This window comes from Aythya ferina (genome assembly GCF_964211825.1).
Source record: "Aythya ferina genome assembly, chromosome: 14".
Lineage (NCBI taxonomy): Eukaryota > Metazoa > Chordata > Aves > Anseriformes > Anatidae > Aythya > Aythya ferina.
Window position 1 is genome coordinate 3,705,520 of NC_140312.1, and position 14,057 is coordinate 3,719,576.

Sequence of the window (14,057 nt, forward strand, 5' to 3'; positions counted from 1 at the left end):
ATTATTGACTCATACAAAAGTCCAAGAGAGAAAAAGAAAGGTTTTTGCAGCTTGCTCAGTAATATATTTAGTTGCAGGGGGCAGTCTGTTTTTTGTTGTTTGTTTGTTTGTTTGTTTGTTTTTTGGGGGGGTCTTATTTTATTTTCCCTTGATGCTTCAAGAATAAGCACTATGAAATTATTTGCTATCTGGGAAGCTGGAAACCAGATCTGCTCCTCACCTAGGTGAGTGCCTCTTGCTACTACCTTCCTTGTGTCTGACCTGGCTGGTTAAGTGTTTCTTTGCAAAAATGAAGTTCCTAGAGAAGGTGGGACTGGACAAGTCTTGCTTAGATGTGACCATGAGATGTCCCCTTTGCTGGCAGAACTCTGGTGTCCTGCTGCCTGGTTCGTGGGCTTGCCTTGGGGCTAGCGATGATGCAGTGATGGTCTTTGTGTTTGGTACGTGGTCTAGCTTTGCTTGGATTGCTTCAGGGAGAACACCAGGCCTATGAATCTCAAAAGTATTTGCAGTAGGTAGAGGTGCAGATTCCTACCATGTTCAAAGCTCTGAAAATCTCGCTGTTGGCTTTAGGTTTCTACAGCAGCTGGTGGGTGTTAGAAGTCATTCTACAGGCCCTTGGACTCCAGAGACAATCCTCCCTGTTAGGATTATCCTTTCAACCTTTTTTGTTCCTTTTTCACCCTCTACCACGACGCGTCCCCTCTGGCAGTTCTCTCTCCCACACTACTCCTGCTCCATCCGGGCCCATGTCCCTGCTCTGTCTCCCCTATAATTTCCTTGGGATCCCACATCCTGGGAAGCTGTCCTGGGGAACCTTCCCATGAGCTCTGTTCTTAGAAGCCCTTTGTGCTTTGGTGTCTCCAGCTGATGCTTTGTGTTGGTGGAAACTCTGGACACAACCTAACTCCCTGCTCCACCTTGGTTTCTCACCCCGATGCCCTCTGGAGGGGTGAACCCAGATCGAAGACAGAAGTTGAGCTGCTTTAGTTGATCAGCAGCATCTCTTGCTTCATTTTGGGAGCCTTTTCCCCCAGGGGTCCCTCTGCCCTTGGAGGCAGGGGGGAGATGTTTTTGCTCCCCTCCCAGGGGTGCACAGATGGAGGAAGCGAGAGGCGAGCAGCTGGGAGATGAGGAAACGAGGAGTGCTGAGGCGATGGGAATGTCCCACTCATCTGCCATCCTCTAAAGAGGGTTTTTCTCTTTTTTTTGCGATGCTATGGGAGGTGGAAGTGAAAGGCAGAAGGAAGTTGCTGGGGGTGTGGAGGAACACAGCCGCTCTGGGGAAGTGCTGGATGAAGCCTACGGAGCCCCCCTCAGCCTGCCTGGGTGCTGCAGGGGGAGGTGGAGGTATGTCCCAGCCCTGGGGGCTATTTCTGCATGTGCCAGGGCAGGGATGCTCCTAGCAGCACCCTGGGCATCGTTACCTGTGTTGCAGAGAAGCAGCAAGCAGTGTTTGGGATTGTCTTTTTCTTGGCAAAAACCCTTGGGGTATTTGGCACGTGGATGTACTGCATCAGCAATGTTGCTTTCTCTCAATTAGAGTATTTCCTCCCAAAACACAGAGCAGATGGGTGCATGTGGCCATTCAAAGCAGAGCTGTCCTCCACAGGAGCTCTTTTCAGGGCTGGGGAATCTCAGAAAAAAAAATAAAAATAAAAAATGAGAGCAAGTATGAGCCTTCTCAAGGAGATTTAAGTCTAAAAGGGGGGAAAAAATGAGTGTTTTCTTATTGAACATTTCTGGGAATGTGCAGACTCCCTTGTTTACTTTTTTTTTAATAATAATAACTTGTGCACTTTCAGTGGCTCCAGTTCAACAAAATAATTAAATGTATGCTGAAGTCCAGTAAGGAAAAGTACAGCTTTCAAGTGTGTGCTTTGTGTCCAAGGCCAGGCAGAGCGGGGCAGCAGCTTGAGCACTGCTGAGGAGCCGCAGCCAGATGTGCTGCAGGATGACCCCTGAGGGCAGGGGGAAGCCACCCACACGCTGTTAGGGATGTGCTCCCTGCTCTGCTGCTGTATGGAAGTGCTCCCTGCTACACGGGGCTTGCTGAGAGCCATCACACCTGCTGGCTGCTGCCTCAGAGGGAGAGCAAAGGAAAAGGCTGGAGAAGGGTGGGCTCGAAGGAGCCATCGGGATCCCAGGCAGCCAGCTGCAGCTCAGGCAACACGTGTGGTTTTCCTTTGGAGTGTTTTTCGGTGACACGGTTAAGAGACATTGCAGAAATCTGTGAAATCCCTTGAAGAAAAATATCTGAGGGTAATTTCCTTCCAACCGCTAATGATGCCTCGGTGTTTTGTAATGTTTTTGAGTAAGTGCTTTGCAGAAGTTCAGCACTGTTCCCCAGAAAGGTCACCCGGTGTGAACACGGATTGGTAGCAGGTATCCAGTGAGCCTGCATGGCACAGGGGCTTCCCCTGCAAAGGCAGCCCAGCCCCCCAAAGGATCCATTCCTTCCTCCTGGGAAGGAACATGGCTGTTCAAGACACTGGAAGAGTTCTTACAGAGTTCACAAGTGAGCCCAGGCACGTCTCTTTCCTGGGGTGCTTACCCTTGATGTGCCTGTGGTTTTTCACAGGTTGGCTTCCTCCTAGGCTTCGAGCTTGCAGCCCGTCTCCTCTCTCTCAGTTCAGTCGGTTCTTTCCAGTGGGACTTTGCCCGACTTCTGTTTTTTCCATATACCACTTGTGCATCAAGCTCTGCTATTTGTGACAAATGCGAAGCTGGTTATATTTTGACCATTGCTTTTGGAGGAGAATCAAGATTGCTGGCTTGGAAAATAATTGTGCAGAACCTGGAGGCCCTCTGAGGGTGCTTGTTGAATTTGTGGTTTTGTGGAGGCATGGGGATGAACTCTGATTTCAGGACTTGCATTGGTGATTCTGTGTAGCTCTTCTCACATTCTGCCTTTGGCTTAAAGGGGATAAGTGACCAATTTCAGTGACCGTTAGGTGGAAAACTGTACACCCTGCAAGGATTGCAGCAGTATTCACATCCATACATCACTCCTAGAGCTGCTGGCCTCCACAAGGAGCCTGAAGATGGCTCTGCAGAGGGGTGAAGTGATGGTCACAGCAGTCCTGACCTTATAATTCAGGCTCATTTTATAACACGAGTCTGAGGATGCATCCAGCTGCTGTAAGCAGTAGGCTTCCTACTTTAAATACCCAACACTATGTGTATGCTCCTAGCAGTGCTGTCAGTAACATTCATTGCTTTGGGCACTAGTGTCCAAATTGTGGGCATTAGTCGGGCTCACACAGTGGTGTGCTGTCCAGCTTGGGGCATCTGGGCACCCTGAGGCTGTCCAAGACATCCCACCAACTTTGGTCCTACAACTGGACAGGGATCCTCAGCCTTCTCATCCTGCAGACCCCAGACTGCTTGGATAAATCACTTACAGATGGGTCCCTGACAGTGGTGCATCCATCCCCACACTCAGAGGGACCCGATTTTGCAATTTTGGTTCCCGTGGATGACAGTGACACACCCCATTAATCACCCACACGGATGTGAACAGGCACCAGCGAGTAACGAAACGAGCACAAGTGGCTGGTTCCTTTCCTTAGCTCGTAACTAAAGAGCAGGAAGAAGTGGGATAAACAAAGCAAAGCCACAGAGCAGTCACGCAAGGCAGAGGGAACCGAGGAGCATCAGCAGAAAGTGCTCTGGGACAACACCAGCTGCGAGCACTTGTGGGTCAGGAAACGCTGCTCCTCACCCAGCTCACGGTGCGACCGGGTACGGCCGGAAACAGGCTGGGGGTGAGGCGCTGCTATGCCTTTCATTTGCTCAGCATATTTTTCTCTTTTTATGTAAAACCAGCAAATGGGGAACTTAGCTCCTTTTCTCGTAAGATATTTTGACTGCAGAGTTATTTGTTTTCTCGTTCTGGGCTGTTTTTACCTTCTGTTTTTGCTGTTACCCTGAAATGTGGGGAAACGGTGATGAAACGGTGTGTGCCCCAAGCTTTTCTGACATCCCTGTGAAGCTACTGAGGCCTGAGTTGAGTTACAAAAGAGACTGAGCTGGGTTAACTTGGGGTCTCTGCAGCGAGGGGCTGTGCCAGAGCACCCAGGACCCCCAGGACTGGCAGCATTGCACCAGGGGCTTGCATGCAGGGTCTGGCAGGCTGCTGCATTGCCATATACAGGAATGAACCCTTTCTTTAGGGGGGAAAAAAAGTGTCTGCAGAGAGTCTCACAGAAGAGACAGGGCTAGATGAGGATCTCCACCCCACCTGTGTAGGGGTGACCCTGGGGTGATATTGCAGGACATTCTCGCTCACCCCCAGCAAGAAGCTGCTATAGCCTTGTCTCAGACCCGCTCACCTCGGGCAAGGCGTCAAAGCAGTGCCTGGCCAGGATGCTGTGTGCCCACTGTGTAAAGCCTTGCAGAAAGCAAGGTGATGCTGAGATGTCTGGGGGCTTTTTTTACTGAATAGAGCAGTCCAGATCATACTGGAGCCTTTAAAAAAAGCTAGAAAGAAACTGGCCATTGGTAGCCCTGAAGTGAGGTGGTAGCTGCCAGGGGAGAAATAGCAGGCCTTTGGTTCAGCAGGGGTGAAGACTTCAGAAAGCTGTGGGAGGACGTGCCCAGGAAATCAAAGGGTTGCCTTAATTTGGACTCTTCCTACCGCCTTTTGTTCTTTGATGCTTTGTTTTAATATGACGCTTAGGTCCTTTTAATGAGAATCGGAGGAAACTGAGGCTGGGCATACCCAGGGAAAGCACAAAGTGCTGGGATGTGCAGGGCTGATGGGCAGGGAGGGATGCTGAGCGTGGGGATGCGTGTTTCTGCCCTGCACAACTTGGGGATGCTGCAGGGCACGGGGGAGCCAGGGAAATGCGATGAGTAACACTTGGAGTAGGTGGTCCCAGGCCTGTTGCCCAAATGTTCCTCCCAACCTACTATATCTGGACACCACAAGCGAGTGACTTCACTCTCCTGGTTGAAAACAGGCCCCCTAAAGCTTCAGCCCTGGCTGCTGATGCTCGCCCAGCAGCGACCCTCGCCTCCTGCGGCACGGGGGCTGCCCACAAGCTGGGGGCTGCAGAGCTGCGTCACTCCCCACCTAATTGTAACCAGACTCCCCTAGAAATGTCTGCTGAAATATTTATAAATACCATAGCCAGCAGCTGCTAATGCCAAACAGGAAATTTTAAGCTGAACAAACTTTTCCACGTTTCTAAGTGGGAAAAGTAAACTGTAGCTAAGATCTCTTTTTTTTTTTCTAATAATAAAAAAAAGTCTAAATAGCAACAGGCTTCCACTGCACCATATCCCCAAAACAGTTCATGATTCTTGAAGTGTTGGTCCCTTCCAGGCAGCCCATTTTCTGTACACAATATGTCTGCACGGTGATATGGAAGGTGGCTATCTTAATTAAAATATATATATATGGAAAAAAAGCTGTTATGCCTTGATGTAAGCAGTTGTGCTATATGATGTGACAGGCTGAATAATGTTAGAATCTTTAAGTTAGGGCTCTTTGGGGCCAGAAAGTGGCTTTTGGAAAGCTTTCAGTAATGGTATGTGTGTTAAACCTGCTCTCATGTTAGCTATCCATTGTGGGACTGGCATTTTCAAGCCCTTAACGTACTTTTGAGGGAAAACAATGTGGATCTTGAATGGAAAGCAATGAGTCAGGGATGAAGCCTGTGTAAGCAGCAGGCACCTGAGGGAAATGAACCCTTTGGGGTGTATATCTGGCTCTTCATGTTTGGGGCTTTTTTTCCCCTCAAACTTTTTATTTTCTAGGACTTTCTTGTTTCTGCTCATTCATTATTTGGTATTGAGACGATATTTTGGAGCTCTATGAAATGGATAAAAAAATCTAACACCAAATTTTTGTGGAATTGTTTTAAACAGCTGCCATTTATGAAGTCACTAAATTCCATCTTCAGGCAAAAGGCATTATTAAGCTTTTAAAAACTGATTTATGTCACTTCATAGTCAAAGGTGTTGATGTAGAGATGAAATGATTCCAGTGTCCTTTCTGTATATTTTGAAATCATACCCTTTAAATCAAGCATCTTCAAAATGAAGAGAACTACAGAGCTATAAACTGGAGTATTTATTGAAATAACTTCCTCCATCCCCGCTACAGCCTTCATATTTAGCTATTTCTAAGAGCTTCAGCAGTGAACTCTTATTATGGTGAAATAATGGAAAGAGAAGAGTTCTCTAAAATTTTGTTCTGATGCTGAGACTTCATTACTTTTAAACTCTCTTGGTAGCAAATCCTCATCCACTTCTATGATTTAATTTTCTTTTGAATGAGTCAATGGTGGGCAGTGAGCTTGGCTGGAGGAGCGCACAGGCTGAGTTGCACTTCATTGTCTGGGTGGTTTTCAGTGAGCAGCGTGCCTGTTAAGAGGCCAAAAGATTGTAAAAGGAAATGAACTTTTAAGGATTCCTGTAAATTCCAGCAACGAACAGCAGTGGGATCTCAGGAAGGCTTTATTACAGTATAAAATATGGAGCTCAGCAGCAAATTTATTCATAGAGTGCACTGGAGTAGAAAAGCTATCTGGTTCAGTCCTGGGAGGAAAGCAGAGCACCCAGGTGGGCAATGCTGGGTGCACGAGGGAAGACAGGCCTGTGTGGTTGCTTTTTCTTTACTTTTATGCTGTCACTGCAGATACTATATAGAAAACAACAAATTTTCAGCAGCTGGAAAGATACTTTAGGAGCCAGGCCCAAAGGTGGGGATGGTTGGACAGTATCTACAGAAATGTTCTCAGCATACCAGAGAAAAATATTTTGTGTCCGTCTCCTACTTAGCGTTTGGGCCCTAAGTGTCACCAGGTGAGGCCTGTGAAAGTGGTTAAGGCATTTCACTGCTGCTGAGTGAGTCTTTGTTGCTCTTTTCTCCCTTCAATAGAGACCTGCTGGTGTTAGGCTGGGGTGCTCAGCCGGCTGCTGCTCCCCGCATACCTCTCCTCCAGAGCTGTGGCTCTCCAGAAGCCTTAGTGATGGTTTTACCCAGTGGTAGGTCAAAACCTTGACGTGGATCTTGCAGGCATGTGTAGATGAGGTGACCGAATGTCTGTTTCCCTGCTTTCGTGCATCAGTGCTGCTGGAACAGCCTTGTCCTTCGTAGCACACTGTCCTGTCACCCGTGTTTGTGTGCAGATGTCATCGGGGGCAGCTCCTTCCCAGACCACAGGGATTCAGCAACACACACACATAAAGCAATTCAGCTGAGGTCAGGCAGCAGGGCTGTGGCACGGAGGAGGTCCCTTTTACTAGTTTTGAAAGTCCATCAATGAAATCCCTTTTCTGCATAATTTATGAGGAAAAATCTGGCTGCCTACATTAAGCTCTAGCAGCTTTACTTTTCCCAGAATGTGATGCTGCCTGGTTTGGGGCTGCAGACCACTTTTAAGTCTCTGCCCATCAGCTTGAACGGGCAGTGCCTGCTCATTCCCCATCTTTCTATTTATTTTAATGGAAATATCAGAATAATATTGTCATACTTTCTCTCAATCTTGCCATGATTACTAGGGAATGACAGGGATACAGCAAGGCTGAGAGCCCCTTCAATGTTTTTTTTGGGGGGAGGAAAAAAACACATGGAAGTAGGTAACCATGTCCCCAAAACCAAAGCTGACTTGCTCCAGACCATGACAAATACTGACTCATTAATACGTTGCCCCACACTGCCTGCTGCCAAACACAAGCTGGTTCAGTGTAAGGGATCACCATGACAGCTTGGAGAGCAAGACACAAAAAAAGGAATGAGCTACGGATCTAATATTACAGCTGTCCACTGCAGCTTGGGTTGTTTAAGGTAAAGGCAAACTGAAATGGCCATACGAGTAGGAAGAAAGCAGCTGGCCACAGCCCCGTGTGCCAGGTCCCTGCTGAGGTGGCATTGCTCCACCATGCCTTGGGCGCTGGACTTACAGCACTGGAGGAGCTGTCCTGGAATTTTTATGACGTTTAGGAGAGAATTAGATCTGCTTTAAGAATTTTTCCAGTGAAACCTTTCTTTGCTGGGAAATGTGGATTTGATGAAACCATAACTTTGTGAAAAGTAAAACGAGACAAGCGTTCTCATTGTGCCTAACAGCCCACCCATGGTATGAGGGATGGAGACCATCACAGCACAACTCCCACTGGAGTCTGAGCAACAGCTGCTGGTATTTCAGGCTGGATTTAGGCTCGAGGAGCTCACCCACACCTCAGGTGCAGATTAGTGATACATTTTGTCCTTCCAGCGAGAGATGCAGGAGGTGTCCCAGCTCTCTGCATGGGTTTGGGAAGCTCTAAGAACAGAACATTGGGGATTATCAGTGTCTGCTGTTCATGAGGGATGGCAGCTCTGGTTAGAGAGGCATGGAGAAGAGGAATTACCAGCTCCTGGTTTGGGGACTGCTCTGCAAAGGATAGCTTTTTCTACTTTGTGCTAGGGGCTTTAGCTGAGTCAGTCTGTCCTGCTGCAAGTGGGATAGCATCTTGAAATAGATTTTACCTTATAGGAGCCTTGATTAATCAATTAGACTCTCAGAATTGGGTCCATCAGAAAGAATAAGGCTCTGCTGCAGTTGCTCCTACTCACATCAGGACAGGAGGCTTGGAAACAAAAGCACAATGAGATTATTGTGGCCATCAGCCCAAGTTAGCAGCCTGAACACCCACATCCTGGTAATTCTGGGCTTGTCATCAATTATATGAATTGTGGTGTACGTACCTTGCTGGGCTGACACAGCCTTTTGGTTAATGCCTTTTGGTGACCTGTATGTGCCATAACAAAACAAAAAATATAAATATATAATACATAATATGTATTTATTAGTTCTGCTGTTACAAAAGAGATCCGCCCACCAGGTATCTATTCATAGATATGAATATGCTCCATGTACTTGAGTTATCAGCTCTTAGCCCACTCCTTCATGGAGAGAAATCCGTACCTTCTGTTTCCCTTGTTATTTTTGACCAGGACAGGAACTCGAGGATATGCGAGTGTGAGCTAGCCAACAGCACACCTGCCCACAGCCCCTCCAGTGACAGCAGTGGCCCTGCTTGCCTAGTGGCAGCTTCTGGCTTCCTTCCTCCCTCCCCATCCCAACCTCATCGAGCTCTGCTGCAGGCCTTAGCCTTGTGCTTGGCATGATGTTGAAGCTCAGCCACAAATGCCTTGGCTAACGTCAGCTATGCCTCTCCATTCGAGTAAACTGCCTACATCAATTTACATGTACTTTAACACACCTAATATAAGTACCTAAATAAATACATAATATGGTATTTTAGCAACAGTGTTACATCTACAGCAGATCCATTCAGATAATAAGTGTATGTTCAAGTCAGCGTGGCCTTTCAAACCGTGGCACAGGGTCCATTTGTGAATGATTACCTGTCTTTTTGCAACGTGTGCTTATGGGATGCAGAAGTCTGTAAAGTTTTAGTCTCCCATGGCTGTGAGCACTGCTTGCTTAATACTGGCAAAGCCACTGGAATTTGTTCTGTGCCTCATCTGCTGGATTTTAATGAGGGTTTTTTCTCCATCACTCTCCATTTTGCACATACAGATGCCTTGCATTTTATGAGTTTTATGTAGAAAATAAACCACCACTGTAGGGTAGTAGTATAATTCTGTCTACTCTAGACTCCATCCACATTTTTCTGGTTCTGGTAATCTGTTTCTGGAGATTAGACAGCCATGTTTCTGGCAGTCAAATATATCACAAGTGTCACACAATTACTGTAGGTACAGAGCTGCTGTCACTTGAAGCAAGCCTGTGATTTCATTTGCAAGAAGGTGCCTATAATTGGAACCACCTGCACTCTCTAAAGCCAGGAGCTTTTTGGCTTCAACACGGTTTTGCTGAGAACTCTAATGCAATTACTTATGTGAACTAATCTGTAAAGGATGTTTTTCTGTTGTCTGTGTTAATTGTTTCCAGCTCATGGCATGGAAAAGTTATTGTCCCTGCGAGGCCACAGGGAAAAGGGAAAGGAGGAATGTCGAAGCAAATGGAAGGTTTGGATGAATGTAGGAGGCACTTGGGTTTTTTCCTCTTACTCCTGCGTTTATTAATCATGGGAGCAAAGGTTAAAAACAAATAAATAAAATAACTTAAGTCAAACCAAGTACAGCAGACTTTTGTCAGCCACAGGGCAGCTGCTAACTGTTCTGTTGCTGCAAAGCTTTTGTAAAATGGGTCATTGGGATCCCCAGGGATCTCTTGCTGCTTGGGAGCAGATCCTCAGTCTCCCTGGTGTGTCAGGTACAGACAATTGGCTGTACTAATGGAGTTGGTGGCAATCCCCTTCCCAGAGATCCTGCAGACAGACTTGCTGCCACAGGGTGGCTGCTCTGGGATCCTGGGACGTCCCCACGCCATTTGGCTGCTCTCAGCAGCCACCAGCAACTTTCAGCCCAAATATTCAAACATTGGGAGCCACGTGGAGTATCTTTGAACCTACTTCAGGCTGGCTTGTCCAGCCATGTAGTAGTGTGGGGAGGTTGGAGTGCAGCTGAGCTACTGGTGTTTGAGCCTCTGACTACAGAAAGAAGGCCAAGTCCTCAGCTTTGCTGAGCATCCACGGCACTGACTGCTCACACTCACTTTTTCCTTAAGCTTCAACATGGGAAATATCTGTGGATGCACTCATGGCACTTGAGCAAAAAGGCTCTGTACATGGAGCCTGATGCTTGGAGAACTCCCTGTTCTTGAAGGGTGTTGGAAGCTGTGCCCAAATTCCTTGTGTCTCTGAAGATTTCAACCAATTTCAACCGTGCCTGTCAACACTGGGATCTGAAAGCAGCTGCACTGGAGAAATGTTCCCAGATAAAAATGACTCATTAGCAGGGCCTGGGTTGAAGCCATGATTATTTTGAATAGAGTGCCACTTGTCCCACCTCCAGCAGCTGGTCTGTTCTAGAGAGGCTACGCGGGATGGATGACCTTTGTTCATTAACACATGGGCATCCCTCCCCAGTAGTAGCTTTCACATGCTGAAATTACTCACTTGACATCCAAATATTAATGGAAAATGTCTTTTTAATACTGAAAGCTATTCCATTCTCGCATTGATGTCCAAACCATAGCCTTTTGGATTTGCTTCTGACATGCTGCTGCTTTCTCCAAAGGAACTATCTCCTGCAAATTGTACGCAGTTAATAGGAAAGGAATGCCTATCTCAAGCACTTAGATCACGAAGTTGCTTCATACAAAACTGCAAATTTTAACACCAAATAAACTAGAATTTCCTCTTGCTTCTTGGTATAGAAGAGCTTTGAGCAGATGTAAAGCTAGGGAATGAGGAGGCAGGGAGTGCACAGCCCAATTGATTGTAATGATTTCTGGCTTATTCCAGAGAGGCAATCTGAGAGTGAGATTGTATCTGTCTGTTCTTTCCGGGCATCGAGGCTTCTCCCATAGAAGCAGAGCAGGGAAGGTAGCTGTCACAGAGCCTTGCTTGTCAGGGTATTTTGCACGTTTTTGTGTGGTTTTCCTGGGAGGGTCTCTCCCACTGCCTGTTCCGCTTTTCTGTTCCATTTTGAAAACTTGTTGTGCCAACGCGCAGTGCCACAAGAAATGCCAGCTTGCTAGATCAAACGTAAGCATGTTTATTTGCCTGTTTGCATAAGGCTTCTTCGGGCATGTCAAGTATTTTAGCTGTGGAAAGAGCACAGTCACTTTAATATGGCCAGACTGTATGCAGACAGTCTAGAGATTTCAGAAATCATTTCCTTAAATTTATTGCTGTTTCAAGCTTTCATTTTGTCTGTAACATTGTGTGTCCTAGGTTTTCATTTGCAGCCTACTCACCATCTGCAAAGCAGTTTAAAATCTGCTACTGCGTTGTGATTTGTTTCCTCAATAACCAATGCTTCATAGGAAGTAGAAGAAATGCCTCTCCTTTGCCCTATAAAATCAGGGCTGATCCTCACTGGGCTTTGACCCAAGACCTCTCCTTCCTAGGCTGTCTTGCTCTTTTTGTGGTGGTGTTGGTGGCATCCAAACAGGTCACCTTCAAGAAGGAAGAGATCAACCTGGCCCCAGGCTGGGCTGTGATGAGCTCAGCTTGTCTCACCTGGCCTTGCAGAGATGGTGGCCCCAGGGCTGGCTTTAAGGGTGGGAAATGGCTGGAGATTTCCTTTCCTGTTAACTTTCCAGAGGGTCCTGAACAGAGCACAGCATCTTGTATGGGTCCATCAGCAGCATCTTTCTTTCCACTCCTGTTGCCTTTGCTCTCTGTGGATCTTCATGCTGGGGCAGCTCTCCACAGCCTCCTGGAAAGAGTCCTAGGCTCTCCTATTGCAAAAGCCCATCTATCTCTTGCTGGCCCTTAGGGGCTGGAGACTGACGTATCTGGATGCTGAACACATGGATGGTAAAGCAGTGCGGTCATCAGAGTGACGTCAGACAAAAGCTTTCAAATGTGGTGTAATTGCAAAGATGTGGCTAATGGTTTGCATATGAACTTGATGTTTTTCTAGTTAATTTTGAATTAAAATAAAAAAGTGCTTCTGTGTTGAGATGAGGAGCAGTTACTCATGGTCAAACCCAAAGGGTTTGTACAATTGTTAGGATTCTTGACTATTGCTCTACCATGTGCTGTTTGAGGCCATACTATTTTTTTCTTTGCCTAGTCGTAGTCAAAAATACCTAAGCTTGGTCCTAAGGTCTTGAAGAAAGCATTTGTCTCTGATCTTACTCAGAGACCTGCTTAAAAATTAATCTAAATAAATAAATGTCGTGTTGATAGGATTTAAAAAGAAATATCTGATACCCCAGAGCTCTTGGTTGAATTCCTGGGGGCTGCACAAGGCAACTAGAGAATTAACAAGGAATTTAGACGCTGGCCTACAGGATGGATTTCTCTTTCGAAGGTCTATTAGCTTCTTCATTGGTTTGGCAAGCTACCTTCCAGACCTTTCTTACGCAGCAATAGTCTGCTCCAGCTGAAATAGGAGCCAATGCCTTCTGTAGGAGCTGAATGAAACTCAAAACAAGCTTATTTCTACATACCTGTGCTGGTCCAAATTCTGCTGAAATTAAGAGAGCTCCTGTTTCAGTATTTTGTCTCCAGATTTCTGCAGTTTCCTCTCCTGCCTTGCAGGAGGAATTACAGCTGTTGAAATACCATGGGGACCAAGATCCTCCAGCTTTCCCTCCTAGTAAAATGATCCCACCTTTTATGTGACATTTGAATTGTCCAACCTTTTCCTCTGATGCGAAAAACATGCTGACAGTAATGAAATCTGCTTAGTTTCTGCAGGAGTTATTGCTTTAGCCTGGTGCCACTGTAAATTCTGGCATGCTTTTACTGGGAAGACGTCTGGAGTTCAGTTTATAGAAGAAAATTAACAATAAGCATGGAAGGCTGATAAGAAAAGATCTGCTTGCTTTTGGGCCAAGCAATTAAAAAAGCAGAAAAATTCTAAGTGAAAGGAAATTTCCCTAGTTATCTAGATTTTAATTTTGTTGCAATAAATGAAGTTAATTAAATGGAATTTTGAAAAGTTGAAAATTACATTAGGGGAAGGAAGCAGCTGTAGCTCAGAGTTCTAGAGGTAACATTACATCAGTTTTTGTTTTAGTTTGTTTTAGTTAGGAGGGAAAACAGACTACAGAGACCATAAAATCTGTGCTCTCATCTTTCATGGTGAGGACAATTTAATTTCTAATACCAAGAAATGAGATGTAGAGCAAGGACACTGGTATGCGTTGGGAAGATGATCGTGGAAGGTAGCAGCAAGCCATTGTGTCCCATTTCTGTTGTGTGAAGCCGGCACTTCATGACCATCTCTGACCTTAATGCTAAGCTTCTGGCTGTGGACAACGTGAGAATTAAACACCTCCTAAGATTATTCTTGGCCAGCCACACCAAGTAATGGAGTGTGATGCAGTCAATGAAGCTTGGACAGGTCCTAATGGGAGGTGGCCATCTGAACCCAACTTTCCTGTCTCCAAAAGGAAAAATGTACATTAAGCAAGTGAAGTTTGTTTTTTTTTTTTTTAATGTTTTTCCTCTTCAGAATGTGATTCTCTTATGCTGGCTCCAGGTGTCACTGGTCACCATCATGGTAGTATCCT

General features: G+C 46.2%; 1 protein-coding gene across 1 annotated transcript in view; it reads left to right on the forward strand.

Annotated features, from left to right (window-relative positions):
* The first annotated feature begins 114 nt into the window (after positions 1-114).
* SMAD5 (SMAD family member 5) overlaps positions 115-14,057 on the forward strand; it is a 68,188-nt gene continuing 54,245 nt past the window's right edge. The window contains exon 1 of the mRNA XM_084535580.1: positions 115-224. The gene's annotated coding sequence lies outside the window, so the exon portion shown is untranslated. The remainder of the gene's footprint in view (positions 225-14,057) is intronic.